Genomic DNA, 21,034 nt, shown 5'->3' on the forward strand with positions numbered 1-21,034 from the left:
TTTGTCACGTGGGACTGCCAGTATGAACTGCTATCTGCTCTGCTGGAATCCAGTTACCATATGTCTTTAAAATATAATGCTCCTAGTCCTTACATACACGAGTTTGAAATTTGAGAGCAAGGCCTCTGTGACACTTGGTTTCTGATGGAAGGGTTGCTAGAAGCTGGGCCCTGGAAGCTCTTCTCCTCAGGCCTCAACGTGCGGGGACAGTCAGTGGTTATTTCTGTGACAAACGAAAGGCGTTCTGCATGTGCTCAGAACACATCTCTCCATTACTGCTTCACGTGTTCCCGGACTTAGTATTCAAAGCAGACTCTGGGGATGAGTGGAATGGGGTGCCACTTCAGCTCTTCTGCAGACCTGCATGAGGCTGCCATTTTGGAGGTGGCGCCTCTCCATTCATTTGTCGTGCTTTCAGTCTCATCTAGTCATTTTCTCCTTCCTGCTCTGCTTACTCTTGGCTCCTCCCTCCCAACGGGGCTCTCCTGCTGCTGCAATGCTGTTTTTCCCCCCTTCAATATTTGCCAAACTTCGTCAGAATCTAGGTAGTTAGCTTGGAATAGCTGTGCTGAGTGGTTTCTGGCCGGAAGCATATTGACTTACGAGGGCTCTGGCATCCGCTTGCCATGCCGATGATGCTTCCTCCACCCCCTCTCAAAGAGGACCCAGCAGCACAGTTCCTGCTTCCTCTCTTCTGTTCCCAGCATCAGCACTTGCTGAACATGTGAGCCGCCTCTTTCACTTGCCCCCCCCCAATATCTTTCTGGAGGGCCGGTATCAGCAAACCCTAAGGCCGGGGCATCTACCTGGGCTTCCGGCAGGACTCCTCACTTACTTGCTAGTGCTCCACCACCCTTGCTCACATTGCTGGTGCTGCTGGAGAAACAGGTGCAGGCAGTTGTGAGCATGAGGAATTCAAAGGCATGCAGATGGGTGGGGAAGATGGAGGGTGTAAGGGGAAGGCCTGGGGGGGTGGGGAGGGCCCCCCCAAGACCTTTCAGCACCGCCAGGGCTCAGTACACAAACTAGTTCCGCTCCCCACCAGCAGATCCTGGATTCTGCTAGTTGAGAGCACTGGCAAGAAGGCCTGCCCTTAATATAGGGAATAGTCAGTCTATGTGGTGGGCAGGTAGCCGAGTAGAGGTGTTGGGAAAGGAAGAATGAGGCAGATTGGCTGGTGAACGAGCTATGGCTGGGAAGTTGAAGAAGTGGCTACGGAGACTGCGCTGGGGAGGGAAAGGAAAAAATGGGAGAGCGTGAGCAGTGCAGCCCCTTCCCCCATGCCAAGTTCAGGAGGAGGGCAAGGATTGGAGAACATCTGTGTGTAGCGTTGCGCTGTGGAAAGCACCTTTCAAACTTTCTGGTTTGCAGATTATCTCACCCTTCTCCACCAGAGTTTGGCCATACCTGGCAGCATGACGCTTTGAAGGGACTTGCTCTGAAGTTCAGTGAGGAATCAAACTTAACCCCCCCCCACACACACACACACACACAGGACACAATCCTGGTCGGGACCATTTTTGGACTGACTATTAAGGCTCTGGACAGAATCGTTGGCGGGTATAGTTCTTGCTGAAGGATTTTGGCTGTCTTGTGCAGTTTGTGCAACACCTCAGTTTATACGAGGGCCACCGAATACACTCGCACAAAAGTCTTGGCTGTAAGGGACCGGTGCCTCATTCCACAACTGTTTAATTCTCAGATGGTTATGGACAACCTGGCTCTGCAACTCAGCATTTCCTTTGCGAAACAAAATTTTATTTTGTATACTTCCTGGTTTCCATGAATGGCCTGTGTGCTCAGTGGCAAGCATAAATGGCTGTTATTTTTGGCAGATGGCGCCGTATTAAAATGTGTTATGCAACCTGTCCAGGAAGCCTCCCTTGTCTTCTGCAGACTTTCCTTTGCCAATGATAAGAAAACTTGCCGTATTAACTAGTATTGTAAAATGAGTATAATGGAGAGGGCTATTTTTTTTTAAAAAAAAAATGTTGGTTGCTACATAACTTGTAAGTAACTGCAACCCTGCTTCTCAGCAGCGACTAAAGTTGAAGTAAAACATCCAGGGTCTATGTAGCTGCATTTTAATCTAGGGTCATATGTTGCAGATCACTGCCTTGGTCCAAAGGAGAATTCAAAAACAGAGTCCACCGAGATAACATTTATTAAGGCCTAAATGGCATGAATCGCTGCAAGCTTGTGTGCTCTCCAGAAGTCTTCATCGGGCTAGGTGTCAAAAACCTCAAAAAGGGGAGGGAAAGATGCTTCAGGCCCTGATCTCTGAGCCCTCTTGTCTGCATCCTGTTGGAAATATCAAAAACAGTAGTTGATCAAATGTTTTACATGTGTCTGAACTGTCCTCTCTTTCTTCCAGTGTTCAATGAACAAACATGGTTTGTAGCTTGCTAACCCACTAGCTGCTGAACAGCAGATTGAAGGGCTCTGCTGGTTCAGCTTATTTGTTACAGACTGCTTTAGTTGAATGAGGAGTGATCTGTCATATGGGTGCAAGCTAGTATTCTTAGCATGAGTGAAGCCAAGGAAGGATTTTGCTGGGTCCAAAAAAAGATTGGATCGATTGACTGGCCAAATATTAGTTAAGAGGAGTTTCCCTCCCGCTCCTTTAAATATTAACTTAGAACACATGGATACTTTAATCAAAATAAACTTATAAACTATAACTTATTTAAAACCCGTTTGCAATGATTTGTTATTACTGTTAAAAGTTATGTTTCTGTTAAAATTGTTATTGTCTGGCTTTTATTCTAGATGGCTAGAGCCGCTCTGCAATTTTTTAAAATGTAGCAATAAAGTGAAGATATTGCAACTATTTTAAAAAGTGCGACTGCCTTTAAAATGTGACTTGTTAAGTTCTTCCTGTTTGGAGAGGCCTACAATTACAGCCGGGGTGGGGGGCGGTGCTATGCGACTGCATTTGTTCCTGCTCACCGCAGGGCTTGTGGGATAGCAGCCGTCATTTCTGTCCTTGCTAACAAACGACACCATAATGAACTTTTTAAATCTGCACCTCGCTGTTCTTCGCTTGGAATATATGACTGTGGTCAGTAAAGAGCCATCAGTTGATCAGCAGGCCAACCTTAGCCAGAAGAAATTACCATCAAGTCTGGTTTTGTACTTGGAATTGTCTAGAGGGGCCAGGGTTCCCCAGAGCTTCAATTTCAATTTATGACGGTCATTTGACCAGCATTATAAAAATACAGAAATGCATATCCATCAGCCTTACTAACAAAGACTAGGCAGATTTGAAGACAAACCATAAGAACACTACCAAAATAGAATATGACCGTTATTAAAATAAAGTTAAAAATTACAGCTGTGATTTCCAAGCCCTACATATTATCATGTTGTATCTAGCAACATGGTTCGAGATCTGGGGATTTATTGCCTGCTAACAGGTGGTCCGCTTTAGTTTTGTCAGTTTCTCCAGAGGGTTAATCATTTTAATTCTAACCTCTCTGTAGAAGGTACACCGTAGGAGCAGATGTTCGATCGTTTCCACTTCTTGAAGCAAGCATGGGCACTTTCTATAAAAGGTGAGCTGTGGCTCACGAAAGCTCATACCCTACCAGAAAATATTTTTGTTAGTCTTTAAGGTGCTACTGGACTCTTGCCCTTTTTGACTACTGCAAACAGACTAACACTGCTACCCACTGTGAATTATCTTCTATAAAAGGGATCTTCTTAAATTTGCCTTCAAGTACCGCAGAGGGGAGTGCCGCACACCTGGCAAGTGTGAAAGCTTTCCTGGTGGTGTTGGATTCCAATGTGGCCAAATAAGCCGCTGGAGCGACCACATATTTGGCACTCGGTGGGCATATGAAACCTGGTGTTCTAGATATATCAGCTTGGCGCTCGGTGTCTTCAATCCTCTGCCTGATCAGCCGTTTTGCTTGATCAAGCCCACTACTTAGAAGGGCTTGAGGGGATAAACCTAAGTTTTTGACTGAAAATTATCTTGAAGTATCAGGGGAAAGAGACCCTGGGGATTCATTTTGACTAAAAATTATCTTGAAGTATCAAGGGAAAGAGACCCTGGGGATTCAGATTTCCTTTTAGCCATAAATGAGTGGCCATAATACCGACCCTAGCCTCCATCCTCAGCATTCCAGTCTCTAATCTGATCCAGGCATTTGAGACCCATTTTGGAACCTGTAAGATTGCTCTCAGAAATTTAGATTGGACTCTCTCCAATGGGGCATAAGAGGAGGAGATTCCCCAGAGCTAATTTAGGCTGATTTAGGGGGGTTGTGATCTCTCAGGGGATTTTGAACAGCATCCACACACATGCACACACCAGTATCTCAAACTGTTTTGGAAAACCACTTTCTAAGTCGGTGTCATGTGTTCCTAGAGGAAGAAGCAGGGAGGGAGCTACTGTGTTGAGAAAAACAGACCTACACTGTCTTTGCGCTCTTTGGATCCTGCCCAAGCATTAGTTGGAAAAAAAAAGTTGTCAACAGCCCATATCTGTCCACACAAAGTCCAACAACAAGAACAAAATCTGTGTAATGCATTTTATTAGTACCATCCAAATTGACAGACAAGATTTTGCAAGCTTTCGAGCTTACCAAAACTTCATTGGGCTGTCTGATTTTGTTATTCTTCAAGGATTGATCGGACTCTGTTCCACTAGAGAAGGAAAATGAGGCCAAGTCTTTTCCATTGAGCCTAAAGAACCAGTGTGGTGTTGTGGGTTGAGTAGCTTAAGTTAGAAAATGCAAGTTCACATGAAGCTGCCTTCTACTGAATCAGCCCCTTGGTCCCTCAAAGTCAGTATTGTCTACTCAGACCGGCAGCGGCTCTCCAGGGTCTCAGGCAGAGGCCGTTCACATCACCTACCTGCCTAGTTCCTTTAACTGGAGATGGCGGGGACTGAACCTGGGACCTTCTGCATGCCAAGCAGATGCTCTACCACTGAGCCACGGCCCCTCCCCACTTTCACATCCTCTCTGGGCCATAGTACTCCTTAAGGAACTCTCAACCTTGCCTTTTGAGGACCAGGGAAAGAGGGAAGCTCAGCGTGTGCCAGCCTGAATTAATAAATTGAACTCAGTACTAATAATCTGGGTAGGGTTTAGGATGACAAGACTACAGCACTCTGTAGCTTATGGGTGTTGGTCTGCTGAAATGTGTTGGCTCACATTAATAGGACCAAAAGTCCAGTTGGTAAGAACGGTGCCCCTGGACTGCCTTATAGGAATGCTGCACAAAGATCAGTGCTGTGGGATTTGAATCCTTCCACCCCCACTCCTAAGCTCTGGGAGGCAATTTGCAAGCTAGCTACAGAAACTTCCAGAATCTCAAATGTTATGGAATGAGGGGTGCTTTCCATCTTGGGTTAGCGCCGAAAACTATGTCGCGTACCTGTTGCATAATGCCAAGTGAAAAGGTGCTTTCCCAAAGGGTAGATGAGTTACATAAGAACAGCCATGCTGGATCAGACCCAGGCCCATCAAGTCCAGCAGTCTGTTCACACAGTGGCCAACCAGGGGCCTCTAGCAAGCCCACAAACAAGACGACTGCAGCAGCATTATCCTGCCTGTGCTCCACAGCACCTAATATAATAGGCATTCTCCTCTGATCCTGGAGAGAATGGGTATGCATCATGACTAGTATTCATTTTGACTAGTTGTCCATGAAGGGCAGAGGTCCCTGACCTTTGGGGGCCTGCAGGCACCTTTAGAATTCTGACCCAGTGTGTTGAGCGCAGCCACAAAATGGATGCTGCAAAAGAGCTGTCGCAGGAGGCAGAGACAACCGTAAAATGGCTGTCACAGCTTACCTTCAGTCCCGCATTGTGCTATGGTAGCAGCTGCTGGCAAAGCAACCTTTTAAAAAAAAACTGCACATCCAATCAAATCTCCAGCGGCCAATCAGAAGCCTTGCCAGGCAAAAGCCCCACAAGGCTCTGCCCACTTTCTAAAAACACTTGGTGAGCACCAGGAAAGATGTCAGCGGGTGGCATGGCAACCACGGGCACCCTGTTGGGGACCCCTGGCATAGGGGATCTAATGCAGGCCTGAGGGATCTCGGTCGCCTCGGGCTAGCTGCTGCCCTTGTTTTACCTGCCTGAACAGAAATGCAAATCTCACTGAGTTAGGACAAAAAAGACAGTTGTTGTTTATATAAGTCAACATTTATATTTAATATTTATATTTAATCAACATTACAAGCAATGTAAATTGGTCTGCAGAAGTTATTGGCCTATTTAAAAAAAACCAACTTTTTTCCTAGCCTATCTGCCTGACAACAGCAACTTGAATGCCAAATCCTGGAGAATTTAATTTATACTCTCGTCTAGCTTCTGAGAATAAAGCAGACGGTGTCCCTGTTTTCATACTTACCTTAGCAGTCATTAGGACTAGAAACTTTCATTTAATAAAGGTGGGAGGAAGAAGGAAGTCAAGGATCACTGGAAGTGAGTTTTGTGTCCAGTACTGCAATCTGTGCCTTTTCTTCATGCCTGGCAAATCTTGGCATACATACGACTCCACCTGTAGAGCACCTGGTACATTAAAATGTGTTATGCAAATTACTAGGGTGGGAGAGTGAGCATTTCCAAGCAAAGAGATAACCAGTGTAAGATAACACATTATTCCTAGCTTGTTCAGCACTGACAAGATTCAGCAGCTTATAATACTGTATAAATTCAGGAAACAAACTTCGTTAGGGTATTTCTCAAAACTGCTAGATCCGGTCTACATTCAGACACCATGAACAAATCAGAAACTTGTCGGGCTTGTGCGTTCCTTCCTCTTCTCTCTGTCATTTAGGTAGATGATATGTTTATATGGTTTGTGAGCCGCTCTGAGCCCGGCCCTTGGCTGGGGAGAGCAGGGTAGAAGTTTGATCAAATAAATACGTAGGTAGGCTTTGATTTAACCACAGTTTGTTGAGATGTCTGAATGTGGGTGGTTTTAACAAACTTGGGGTTGTTTCTGAGCTTTCCAAATCACAGTTTAATCCTGTTTTAGAAAGCAGATTTACTTGGTGGGAAGCAACACCATTTTGTTGAAGTGTCGCAACAAATTGGGGCTTGACCCAAGGTTTCTTAAACTAAGCAGGCTTCAGTCACTAGGGTTGCCAACGGGCTTGGAGTAAAAGGGACTTGTCCCTTCAATTGAGGCTTAAGGTATGGGAATAAGCAGCTGAAGCTTTTCTTGGCATCACCTGGTAAATGACATCCCGCGTTCTTGTTTTTGGACTTTGTGTGGACAAAAGTTAAAGGGACTGGACTTCTCCTCAGGCAGTTGGCAACTCTTATCAATCGGCCCTATCCGTGGGAGCTAGAGTCGCCAATTACTTGGAGGGGGGAAAGCCCTGTCTCTTTAACAGAGGCTCAATAGGATGTCATTTACCAGGTGATGCGATTTAGTGGCCCACTCACTGGTTTCACTGGCCCCTTGAGCAATTAATATTGTTCTGTGGTGATCGTATGTTATTAAAGATTGATTGATTGATCACTGGCCCCTTTTCAGTGGCTTGCATTTCACAGATTTGCAGTTGCTGCCTCTCTTGTTAGTTAGTCAGTGGGCCTGACAGCGAGCAAAATCTCAGCAACTATGAGCAGGGTTTGTCACTCTGCCTGTTATTCCGGTTCCTTAATCTCTGCAGAAAGGGAACAAGAAATATTGAACATTGCCTTTCCTCTGAACAATGAGGTGTTGTTTTGTAATTATAAGGCATCCTTCAGTGAGCAGGGGAAAGGAAATATATAATGTGTGTGTGGTTTTAATGAGGCAGTTCACCTTGGACTATCTGCTGCTGGGTTTCTTTTCACCTTGCTTGTGTAGCTTCTTATACCTAAGAGAAAATGTCTCCTTCCTTCCTTAGATGTCTTCAAAAACAGAGGCATTTCAAGATGTGTTGATACCAAAGATAGGAAAAATGTTAAGGTAGTGGAAAGAAGTCCAGGATATAAGACGCCAACTGATAGAATCAAATCTGGTCCGTGCTTGGATAAGTGACCTCCAGAGAATCCTATGCACACACTGCCGTAGTCTGGAGGAGGGAGATGGAAGATGCATTTTATCAATACAAATATAATAGGCTCTGTTAAAAAAGGGAGGGAGGGCTATTATTGATGTTTGTACTGTGTAAGTTTTGTAGAAATGCAGCTTAGCAACTATTTGGCTTTTAGCTGAAGTGTCCATCCTTTCAGCCACTGATAGGGCAATGCCATGCGCTTGGGCCAGTGTTAACAACGTTGGCATGGTGCAGGTGGTTCTTCATTCGCATGCAGGTTCTTACCAGTGGGGTCGCCCCATAGAAAACAAGTTTCCCATGTGGGAGCAGTGGAACGGTACCTTGATAAGCAGCTTGATCCATGCCTTTTTACTCGAGAATAACCCCCACTTTTGCCAAGTGGAGTTACTCTGAGGCAGGCTCTTGCAGCCTTGAGCAGGTTTTTAAAAAATCTGTTGACAGGCGTAGTAGCAACCTGTCCTTCTGTTACTGAGCACAGCCAAAGGCCCTTATTGGACGCCACACCTTCATGCACAGGGTTTTTAATCAACATTCTTTCATTTGTCCCCTGTTCTAGTTTGATGCAGACCTGTGAGACGTTTGTAGAGTACCTTTCTTGCTAAGCAAAATGAGTAAGCTGTGCAAAAAGCATTCCCATAAAAACCGTTTCCAGAGCTACAGAAGATGGCTGGACTTAGAACTGCTGTCTGCTTGAAAGCAGTAGGTGAGCAGTTCACATACGTGAACTTATGTGGAGGGTCTTGCCAACTGGAGCCTTTTTCTTACGAATCAAAAAGCTGGCCCTCCTGTTCGTCACAGTTCTGTTAGAGCTCTCTCGGCCTCGCCTACCTCACAAGGTGTCTGTTATGGGGAGAGGAAGGGGCAGGAGATTTGGTAAGCTGGTTTGGTTCTCCTTACAAAAGGTAGAGAAATTCGGCATATAAAAACCAACCTGTCTTCTTCTATCCATCATTTAGTTTTGTATTTTTTTTTAATGCATTCAGACCCTGAACTAATAATGTGTTTTGTTGTTTGGAGCTAGTGCGACACAGTTGTTAGCATGTCACCCTAGGGTCAGGGAGACCCAGGGTCACATCTCACTCAGTGACCTTGGATCTATCATTCACTCAGCCTAACCTACCTCACAGGGTTGTCGTGGGGATAAAATGGAGGAGGGAGAACAACGTATGCTGTCCTGAGCGCCTTCGAAGAAGGATAGAATGCAGATGTACTAACTAAATTAGTACAAGGGTGACCTTGGCATTCACATAATTTCAGCTTGATTTACCTTCCAGGGTTGTTGTGGGGACAAAATGGGAGAAGGGAGAGCCATTAAATAATTGAAGGAAAGGTGAGGTGAAAGTGGTGAGATCCTTCCCCCCACCTTTAGAGGCATAGAGCTGTGGGGATAGCATGGGATCAATACAAACTAATTCCTATAATAAGCCTGAGGAAATACTTGGTTGAGCCACAAAGATAACAACAGTTATCTAAACTCGAAAGAAATAATCTGGGAGAACCAGCAGCTGCATTTTGATACTGGAGGAGCTCTGCTATGAGGCCACAAATCGGTGTGCAACCATCAGAGGCTAATAGGAAGAAGAGTTGGTCCCCCCCACGCCGCTTTTCTCTGCCTTTAAGGAGTCTCAGAGCGACTTACAATCGCCTTCCCTTCCCCACAACAGACACCTGGTGAGGTAGGTGAGGCTGAGAGAGTTCGCAGAGAACTGTGACTGGCCCAAAATCACCCAGCTACCCGATTCACCAGATTAGAGTCCGCCGCTCATGTGGAGGAGTGGGGAATCAAACCTGGCTCTCCAGATTAGAGTCCACCACTCCAAACCGCTTTTGACCACTACTCCACGCTGGCTCTCAATGGCTTGTTAGTTGTGGGAAGTGATCAGCTAAGCAGAACTTACTGATAATTATTTTTACTGATCTTATTTACTGTATTTATAGTCTGCCTTACTCTGACTAGGAGGAATAGTACGCTAATCATCTTGCAAGAAATATAAACTTTCCTTTTATTATATTCTTATGTGAGGGGGTGGGGATTCTTTGGTGTGCTGCAGTAGAACCCAGTAAGACAGCAAGTTGCCTAAAGTCATCCTTGCTGAGAGTCTGTCTGTCTGTGTATTAAGGCAGTCTAAGAATTTGGGTGTGTGTGTGGGGGTTAAAAGGCATTTTCTGTAGCCAGGCAGATCACTAGGCGTATAAGAAAGGCAAGATGAGTGACGCTGCAGTGTCAGGCCTGAAAACCTGGCCACCATCTTTGAAAGGGTGAAATGTAATATATGATGTCAGTTCTACGGGGCAGAAGGTACAGATGTTTACATTGAAGTGCCTGGGGTTGCCAACCTCCAGGCGAGGCCCGGAATTCTCCCAGAATTACAACTGATCTTCAGACTACAGAGATTAATTTCCTCAGAGGAAATGGAGCTTTCAAAGGGATTCTGTGGGATCACTTACTTGCACAGCCCCCCCTTCATCTTCCACAAACATCACCTCCCCAAATCTCCAAGATTTTCCCAAGCCAGAGTTGGCAACCCAAGGATGAAGGTGGTAGTTTGAGGATAAGGAATGCATCTGTTAATTTCTGAAAGATAGAAATCGAGGCTTCTCCTGGTTACCCTTAGCATTTTCAGAACTTGAGCCAGGACAATTAAGACAAGGCACCCAAGATTCATTCAATTAAATTAGATTGCTAAATTTATGCTAAAAGAAAAAAAATTAAAGACTATTCAAAATGTTGTTTTAAGGAGGATGATAATAATACTTTCAAAAGTGTTTCACATTGTCTCAGTAAACATTACAATACCCCTGTAAGACGTGGTAGATTGATAACCACCACAGGGCTCAGGGTGGGAGAACAGAAGTGTGCCTAAGGCCTTTTATGCAGGGACGTTTCCGGCAGTCACCCGCGCCTTTTGATTATGCATGCCTTTTCCGCCCATCAGAGGTTGCCTCACTCTCCCCACATGATTTGCCTGCATTTCACAGGTTCTGGCTAAAACAGCATCTGGAAAACATGGGCAAATTGTGCTGGGAGAATGAGGCAATCTCTGATGGGTTGAGAAGGCATGCATAATCAAAAGGAAGCCCCGAAGCAGTTGGTGAGGATGACTGTGGGGAAACATCCCTGCATAAAAGGCCAAAGTCTACCTGCTGAGTTCATGGCTGTCCTGATTATTGAACTGGTTCCAGGACTTTAAGGACAAGCTAAATAACAGCTCACATTTAGCAATTTGATTTATTTTAATATGTAAGGGCCCTGGGATCTTGCAAGGAACTCTGCATTGGTCTTGGAATTCAGGTTGTGAAAAATGTATTGGCCCAAGGAGCTCTCTTGCAAATTGCATCCCCACCCCTCCATCTTCTTTCCTCCCTAATCCCTATCCCCCATCATGTTGGTTTAGAGCCTAATTTAAACATGATGCTGGCTAGCAGGACAACTTTGGTGCAACGATGTATATGTCTGGACATTTAAAACTGGGCCTTCCGCCACTGCGTTTGCAATGGTAAAAGGCCAGAAACCTATAGCCTGGGCAGGCATTGCATTGGCATGCCGCTAATGCTGGCACAGTGGGGTTGCAAGCTCAGTGGCCCAATTTAAACAAGATAACCGGGCGTGTTCAACATTGCTCAGCTCAGTTCTTCTGGCGTGCCTGCAGCGTATTTAAATTGTGGCATACGTGTCGAGTCTCAGCACTTCGTTGTATGTTTTAGGCTGAATTCCTAACTGGTGAGTGGAGGGAAAGACACCGAATGCAAGATTAGTAACACGTTAAGCAAGATGCTGCATTTTTAATGTGTGTTTCAGACTCTTAATGTGGTCATCAGCTATCAGCCATTTCTTTAGGACTGCAGACATAATGGCTGGAATCTCTTAAGTATGGTTAAGAAACCAGCAGCGGCCACAGGATTCTGCGCTGCATTCTTTAGCTTCTTTTCTGGAGTCCAAATTTCCCCTGCCCTTTCTCCCTCAGTCTTAACTGCAGGGAGGTTTTGCATACACCTCCAAAGTTAACCACGGGCCGTTTATATATCCCACATAGGGTCTTTTCTGAGAGCCACTCCCGTAAGTCCAGAATAAAATTTAAATGATTCATGCGTAGGTCACAGGGAGGCCTCTGTGGGTCTGCCCATAGCACCTGCCCACTCCCATATGGCTGGATCATTTAAATGTTACTCCAGGTATGCAGGAGCTGCTCCCCCAAAAAAATTGTTTCTTTGTTGCTTGGAAAACATAGTGTCCCCAGAGCCCTCTTGAAGTAGAGAATTCAGCTGTTATATTTACATTGTACCTTTGACTAGGAGGTTCCTTCCTTTAGTCTCAGATGTTATCAGCAAGTCAATACCAACACAGATATATCCTTCTTTGTCAACACAGGCTTAGAAAAACTACAGTGCAATCCTAAACATTGAATTCAGTACCCTTAGAAAATTGTAGCGGTGTTTAGGATTGCTCTGTTAGTAACTTCTATAAAAACAAACATGAATAACTAGAGTTAAAACCGAAAGGTGTACATTTTTTCCCCTGCAGAAGATTTTTAACCTTTGAAAGACTTCAAGGTGAAGTTCAGAAATGGAGAGGAACCACCAGTTCTCACCTGGGATGAATCAGAGACATAATTACATACTTAAGAGGGCACAGAATACGTGGCCTAGAATGCGCCCAGCAATCTCTAAAGTTGCTGCATGTCTTGCAGGAAAAGGCTGGAAATGACCGAGCAAGCTGTCAGCCAGGGAAGCCTCTCTGCCCAGGCTGATCTTCTCAGTAAGAAATCCTTCTTACATTTCCAAGGAACTATAGGGTTGTCTGAACACAATATTAAAAATGCTGCTCTAAAGAGCTGTGAGCTTTAGAAAGTTGTTCACGACAGCTTGCATGATGTATAGATGTGCAAATGTTGTGTTTATGGTTTACAGGCTCACTGTGATGCTTTTGCAATGCATTTTTGTGTGGATAAAATTGCTAACCTCCACAGTGACTTAGATTCCACAGCTGGCGCCATTCGATCTCAAGATGCCATTGCAGAGCAGTCTGGCTGGAGTTGTATGGGTGATTTTCAGTTACTGAGGCCTGATAAAGTGGACAAGCTGCTCAGAAGTGTGCAGCCCACGACATGTTGACCTGACCTTTTCTCTTCCTGGCTGTTGGTATCGAGCAGGGCTGGGTGGATTGAATGGATCTGAGCAGTAATAAGCGCCTCTCTGAGGGGTCAGGTGTATTTCCAGCTGCCTTGAAAGAGGTGGCTGTGTGACCTCTCCTGAAGAAAGCATCCCCGGACCCCATTGATCTGAACAACTACTGCCTGGTGGCTAACGTTCCATTTTGGGGCAAGGTGCTTGAGCAGGTGGCAGCCACACAGCTTCAGACGGCATTGGAGGAGATGGAATATCAAGACCTGTTTCATTCTGGATTCAGGCCTGGCTTTGGAATGGAAGTGGCTTGATCTTCTCCAGGAGAGTGACAGGGGAGGACCTCTTTGTTGATTCTCCTAGACCCTCTCTGCAGCGTTCGATATCATCAACCATGGTTGAGAGAGGCTGGTTGAATTGGGGGGGGGGGCGTTCTGGGCTTTGGTGGTTCTGCTTTTACTTGACTGGCAAATTTCAGGCGGTGATGCTGAGGGACTGCTTCCTGGGCCTGTGGCATTTACACTGTGGGATCCCATAAGGTTTCATCCTGTCTCCCATTCTGTTTAAATTCTACATGAAACCACTGGAAGAGACATTTGGGGGATTTGGAGTAAGGTGCCACCAATATTCGGATGACACCCAGCTCTTCTTCTCCTTAGCAGCAGAGTCATGTGGGTCTGTGGAAGTCCTGAACAGGTGCCGGTGCTGCTGCTCAGTGACAAAGCTGCTCACGGACTGAGTGGTCAGCCTGTCCTGGAGGAGGTTGTACTCCCACTGAAGGAACACGTTCATAGCTTGGGGGGTACTGCTGGATCCTGGCCTAACAGTTGGAGGCCTAGATCTCCTCTGCGTCACACAGTGCTTTTTTAATCATCTTTGGCGAATACACCAGCAACAGCTGTTTGTCAAAAAGAGTGATCTGGCCACATGCTCTGATTATGCCCAGGTTAGTTCACTGTAATGTGCTTCACATGGGGCTGCCTTTGAAAATGGTCTGGAAACTTCCGCTTGTCCAAAATGCTGCAGCCAGGTTGTTATCAGGGACAGGATACTGGGGTTGTATCACCCCTGTGCTGAAAGATCTGCACTGGCTGCCCATTTGCTTCCCTTCCCCTTGAAGCTCCCCTGGTGCTTACATTGGTTTGGCACCAGGCCAGAATGTTTCTGTTCACCCACAGGCTTTTAATTGATTGATTAACACTAGTTTAGCCTGGAAACTGTTATTTTAAACTTCTGGGGTCTGTTTTTATTATCTATTCTTTTATGCTGGGCTGGCGCTTTTTTAATGCTGGGAAGACACTGGCAAACCACCCCGCAAACAAAGTCTGCCTAGAAAATGTCGGGATGTGACGTCTCCCCATGGGTCAGGAATGACTGGTGCTTGCACAGGGGACCTTTACCTTTTTTTACCTTTAATTAATATCTTTGAATGTTTTGTGTTTATTATTTTTGTTTTGTAAGCTGCCTCCGACAGGTTTCTGAAGAGGCAGCATAAAAATAAATAACCAAATACTTTTCAGTGATACATTTGGGTGCATGTCCCTATTTAATGTGCATGCGTCAAACAATCCTTAGATTTTAACATATAAATCACTAAATGGCTGTCACTGCAAACCTTGGCTTATCCTCACTTCCTGTGTTCTCTGTAAGAGTTTTAGAACATCCAGAAGTATCTTTTGAACTGTTTTGTGCTAAGTCAGAACTTCAAGTGCAAAGAAAGAGATGTGCTTGGCGGTTGTCCCTGACCAGAGGGCCTTTTCTCCTGGAGAGGTGCCAAATCTGGAGTATTTTTCAAAGACATTTGGCATTCAAAGACCTTTTTCAGTTTTAAATTGGGTGAGTGGGTAGATGAAGTTCAGTACAAGTAAGTGTAAGGAGATGCATGTCGGAACAAAAAAAAAACCCACCTTTGGGTATATGCTGATGGGGGTTAGAACTTGCTGAAATTTGAGAGGGAAAGACCTTGGGGTCATGATGAAAATGAAAATTCAGTATGCGACAGGGGTGAGGAAGGCGAGCTCTGTTCTAGAAAGGTATTGAACATAAAACTGCCAGTATTATAATGCTCCTAGATAGATCGATGGTGTGGCCTCTTTTTGAATACTGTATACAGTTTTGGTTGTCATATCTCAAAAAAGGACATTGCAGAGATGGAAGAAGTACAGAGGAGAGAATCCAAGATAATGGAGCACCTTTCCTATGAGGAAAGGTTGAAGAGGCTGGAACTTACAGTTTAGGGGGAAAAGACATAGGCAGGGGGACATGACATAGGTTTATAAATTTATGCATGGGATAGAGTGAATAGAGAAAACTGGTTCTGTCTCTCCTGAAATATGGGAACTGGAGGGCACCCAGTGAAGTTTACGGGCAACAGATTCAGTACTTCTTTACTCAACTAGTGAAATCCACTGTCAAAGGATGTGGTGATGGCCACAAGCGAAGATTGCTTTTAAAAAAGGGATTAGATAAATTAATGGAGGGGAGGTCCATCTGTGGCTACTAGCCATGATGACTAACAGTAATCTTCATGATCAGAGGGTAATAAAGCTCTGAATGCCTGTGCTACAAAGCAATATTGGGGGAAGGCCTTGGCCTCTATGCCCTATTGTTAGCTTTCCAAAAATAACTAGTTGGCCACTAGATCACGATGGGTAGCCGTGTTAATTGTCAACAGCCATAGAAAAGAGCAGGAGTCCAGTAGCCCCTTAAAGACTAACAAAATTTCTGGCAGGGTGGGAGCTTTCGTGAGCCACTCATTTCTTCAGGTAGTTGGCCACTGTGTGAGACAGCATGCTGGACTACATGGATCAGTGGTTTCATCCAGTAAAGCTCTTCTTATGTTCTTCTTAAAAAAAAATTTTTTTTATTGTTTTTCCAAAATTATTAATCACAGGGTTTAACAAAGATATAAACAGTAAGAAGCAATAACAGATAGGTAACTTTGTTAAAATATATATGTATATATATATATATAAAATCAAAAATTGAACTTCCCCTACATCTCCCTACGTCTTGCAATAAATTGGTAATCTCTTTTTGCTTAAATTTCTAATCCTAATACTATTGTTAATATTTATTAATCTCTTTATCATTGTATTTTCCATAGCAAAACAAGAAAAAAAAGAAAAAATGATTTTTATAGTTAATAATATCATATAAAGGAGAGATAATAATAATAAAAAAGAAGTAAAAAGAAAGGAAAAAGAAATAGTAAATCTCCTTACATATAAGTGGATTAGTATAGTAAAAAGTCTTTAATTATTTCCATTAAAAATTAATTGTTTTATAAATCCTCCATTTCTCCCTAACACTCATTTAACATTTATTGTTTTCTAGTAAATTGATACCATATATAATTCTGTTTCCATTATAGCTAATCCTTTTAATGAATTGCTTTTCCATCATAACCAGTAAAGGAAATAGACTCTTTCTAAATTAATCCCTTTATCCTGAATTTCCAGCATTTCCTTCTTCTCAACATTAACAGTAATTGACGAGGGGCATCCTTAAAGACTGTTGGTAAAAACTCTTCTGCAGAAGGACCATAATAAAGCCATGTTGTGTTGTCTTCTTATGTTCTTAAGACTGTGAACAAGCTTCACTTCATAGATAAGACTTCATTCCTAAACAAATTGTACCAGTAACAAGTATTTAGATGTTCTCCTATTCTTCCAAAGTTTGAAAGATGTTGATTTTAATGTGAATTTCAGCACTTGTTCTTTTTGGTGATGTTTCGACTCTTTTAGTTGTGCTGAAAGCGTTGCTCAGTAAAACCATTCTGAAGACTTTTTAAATGACCAATTACAGCTAGCAGATAGAGGAACACTAAGGGCCAAGATGGTTTCCAGGTCATGTGGTTAGACTGACTGAAAGATGAATCTTAAAAGAGCAAAGTTGCTTTTGACCCCTTGACATGAATTCTGAAATATTGTATGAAATTGGAATCCATAGTATAAAATCATCAGTAGTTCAGGTAAGTAGTAGGGCATGTATTCCACAAGTTTAGCTGTAGACTGGTCATTAAGATGGATATGTGTGTGTGTGCATACTTGTGTATGTGTGTTTATTAGGAAGGAAACCTGGTGATGGTACCACAAGAATAAACTGCCATGTCAGAGGAAAGCAGCTGCCTTTTGTTTTCAAATCTGATATAAAAATGGTTTTCATTGCAAACCTTCCTTCCTTTTCTGAGTATTTGAGGGGAGAAGCGACCATGAAGAAATTGGAGTAAAAGCCACTGTAGCAAATTGGGTATTTCCTCTCCTTTTTGCTGCTCAACGTAATGTGGTGATTAAGAGCAGTGGTCTGGAGTAGTGGAGTCTAATCTGGAGAACCAGGTTTGATTCCCCACTCCTCCACATGAGCGGCGGTGGCTAATCTGGTGAACTGGGTTGGTTTCCCCACTCCTACACATGAAGCAGTTGGGTGACCTTGGGTTAGTCACAGCTCTTTCAGAGCTGTCACAGCCCCACCTACCTCACAGTGTGTCTGTTGTGGGTAGGGGAAGGTGACTATAAGCCGGTTTGATACTTAAGTGGTGGAGAAAGTCGGCATATAAAAACAGATTCCTCCTCCTCCTCCTCCTCCTCCTCCCTATATATCCAGATTATAGAGAAAGAAAAGCTACCTTTTGCCCTATTAAGACTGTGTGCTAGGTATTTTTAATTTTGTAGGTGTGGTGTTTTTGCATTGACGATCCTTTAGAATATGCATCTGCTCTTGTGAAAGCTGTCGTTGTGACTCTGATTTTGCTGAGACAGATTTAGACTGGGGAGGTTCTGTTCTATATTTAGAGGGATGGTTGTGCGTGCGCTTTTTGTTGCTCGCGTCGGCCTGCTCTGCGCCACAGGCAGTAACCTCTCCCTCTTTCACTTTCTTCAAGGTAACAGAAGAGCGCAGCTGTCCTAGAGTTTCATGGAGTCTGTAAACATCCTGACACGCGCCCCAGGAGATTTCTGACGGCTTCGCTGCATACGTGGCAGGATGAGCTTTCAGACTGGCCTTGCCAACCGACTCTAAAAAGATAACAGGAACCCGGGCTGCTTAGGACGCTCCCTGAAGGCTAGTCTGACCAAAAATCATGAGGCTAGTTAACACAGGAGAATCAAACTGGCAAAAAAGATTTAGTTATAGATATAGATATATATAAACATTTCAATGGACTAGGGGAAATAATGAACGCCTCCTCATGGAATGTATTTATTAAGTAAAATGTTAGCCCCTCTTGATAATTCCACTGCATTCCCCTCTCCACTCACACACGTATTGCTGCTGCTGCTGCTTTGACTTAAGATGGTCCCTCACACTCTTGTTTAATTTTAAACGCTGCAAAACTGTTTACTCCGGTTGTATACACTCTTGAGAAGGGACGTGCAACAGAATGGAATCGGTGTAGTCTTAAGTAAAATGGACTCACTTCTGTATCTATTAAAACTTGGAAAATGTGCAACTCACCACAGTTTAAATGGCTTTCATTCCAAGCGATGATACAGCCTGTGTGGCCCGCTCGCACATAACACACTAGGCATAGGAACCAGCATTTCAACCATGGTACCAGCAGGGGTGTTCGAAACAATCCTCCTTCACCATTTTTAGGGGTCCAGCTTCTCCAGTGAATGGCAACGCACACCAAGCCCAGATACTACTCTTTGACTTGTGAGTTTTCTTCAGTCATTTAAGTCATCAGGAACTATTTGCTCTGTAGATCCAGCGTGGTTGTAGTGGTTGAGGTGTTGGACTTAGGTCAAATCCCCACTTTGCACCATAGACGCTTGCTGGGTGATCTTGGGCCAGGCATACACTCTCAGCCCTGACCCTGCTGAGAAGAAGAAGAGTTGGTTTTTATATGCCGACTTTCTACCTTTTAAGGAGAATCAAACCGGCTTACAATCTCCTTCCTTTCCACTCCCCACAACAGACACCTTGTAAGGTAGCTGAGAGAATTTAGAGAGCTGTGACTAGCCCAAGGTCACCCAGCTGGCTTCATGTGGAAGAGTGGGGAAACCAACCCGGTTCACCAGATTAGCGTCCATCGCTCATGTGGAAGAGTGGGGAATAAAACCTGGCTCTCCAGATTAGACTTCACTACTCTTAACCCCTATGCCATGCTGGCTGTCTCTTGTATTTGGATGGGAGGTCTCCAAAGAATACCAGGGTTGTGACGGGGAGGAAGGCAATGGCAAACCACCTCCAAATGTCTCTTGCCTTGAAAACCCTAGGGGGTCACCTTAAGTCAGCTGTGACTTGACAACCAAAGAAGAAGTAGAGATGCGTTGGCTGAAGGGGCTTCTCCATAGTATAGGCAAGCATCCCACTGTGCAGTTTTCTGACCCACTCCTGTTGAACACATGAAGCTGCCTTATACTGAATCAGACCCTTGGTCCATCAAAGTCTATCATCTACTCAGGCCGGCAGTGGCTCTCCAGGGTCTCAGGCAGGGGTCTTTCACATCACCTACATGCCTAGTCCCTTTAACTGGAGATGCCAGGGATTGAACCTGAGACCTTCTTAGAGCTCTCTCAGCCCCACCTACCTCACAGGGTGTCTGTTGTGGGGAGGAAAAGGGAAGGTGATTGTAAGCTGGTTTGGTTTTTCCTTAAGTGGTACAGAAAGCTGGCATATAAAAACCAACTCTTCTTCATAATAAATAGGTGTGTTAAATGCCATCAAGTCGTTTCCAACTTATGCTGACTGTATAAATTAAGGACCCCCAGGACTTTCATTCATAGGGTCGCCATGAGTCAGAAGTGACTTGACGGCACTTACACACACAGAGAGAGAGAACATCCTATCGTTAACAGCCTTGCTCAGGTCTTGCAAACTGAGGGCCGTGGCTTCCTTGATTGAATCAATCCATGCATCTCATGCTAGGTCTTCCTTTTTTCCTGCTGCCTTCAACTTTTCCTAGTATTATTGTCTTTTCCAGTGACTTGTCTTCTATAGTGTGATCAAAGTATGATAGCCTCAGTTTAGTCATTTTGGCTTCTAGGGAGAGTTCAGGCTTGATTTGATCTATAACCCACCTATTAAATAAAAATACCAACCTCAAAAATGCATGCAAGGGGCTGACCATAGGAAAATAGCACTAATGTGGGCAGAAGCTGTGCAGGGCACACCACCGTGATTGTAGTGATCTATTGCCACTTATCTATTTCTTCTTTTAATAGAATTGTTATACTGCCATAGCGTATGAAAGTGGATTCCTTTGAAATGTGGTGTTGGAGGAGAGTGTTACAGATACCGTGGACTGCCAAATAAGTCAGTGGGTTATAGATCAAATCAAGCCTGAACTGACCCTAGAAGCTAAAATGGCTAAACTGAAGCTATCGTATATTGGTCACATTATGAGAAGACAAGAGTCACTGGAAAACAGTCATGCTAGGAAAACTTGAGTGCAGCAGGAAAAGAGGAAGACCCAACAAGAGATGGATGGACTCAATAAAGGAAGCCACAGCCCTCAATTTGCAAGATCTGAGCAAGGCTGTCAAAGACAGGACCTATTGGAGGACACTGATTCATAGGGTTGCCACTGAGTTGGAAGCAACTTGACAGCACTTAACACACACACACACAGCGTATGCATGAAGGAAAGAACAAAAAAGGGGGACAGAAGTAATCGCAGTAGCTGCAACAACCCTACCCCTCAGGGCCAATGCATGGAAGGGAAAAGTGTGTGTGTAGGGGTGGGGAACAGAATTATACAGTAATCTCCCATGTGCAGAAGCTCCATCACTAATGTGCATTTGCAGTGGCACTGACAACGATGCAGATAATCCTCCTTGTGTGGAAGCAGCCTGAGAAAAGATTGGTTTGGGGTCTGATAATACATTGTTGCTTTTTTATCATACAGGAAAGAAAACAAAGAACAGAATGTAAAAGAAGATTATTATTTTTTTAATTTAGTTCA

The 21,034-nt window shown here is 44.2% G+C and overlaps 1 protein-coding gene across 1 annotated transcript in view; it reads left to right on the forward strand.

Annotated features, from left to right (window-relative positions):
* The window catches only part of PWWP2B (PWWP domain containing 2B), a 38,796-nt gene extending 20,668 nt beyond the window's left edge, over positions 1–18,128 (forward strand). Inside the window, exon 3 of the mRNA XM_056850206.1 lies at positions 18,011–18,128. The gene's annotated coding sequence lies outside the window, so the exon portion shown is untranslated. The remainder of the gene's footprint in view (positions 1–18,010) is intronic.
* Positions 18,129–21,034: the final 2,906 nt, after the last annotated feature.

The sequence above is a fragment of the Euleptes europaea genome, chromosome 5 (assembly GCF_029931775.1).
Source record: "Euleptes europaea isolate rEulEur1 chromosome 5, rEulEur1.hap1, whole genome shotgun sequence".
NCBI classification, from domain to species: domain Eukaryota; kingdom Metazoa; phylum Chordata; class Lepidosauria; order Squamata; family Sphaerodactylidae; genus Euleptes; species Euleptes europaea.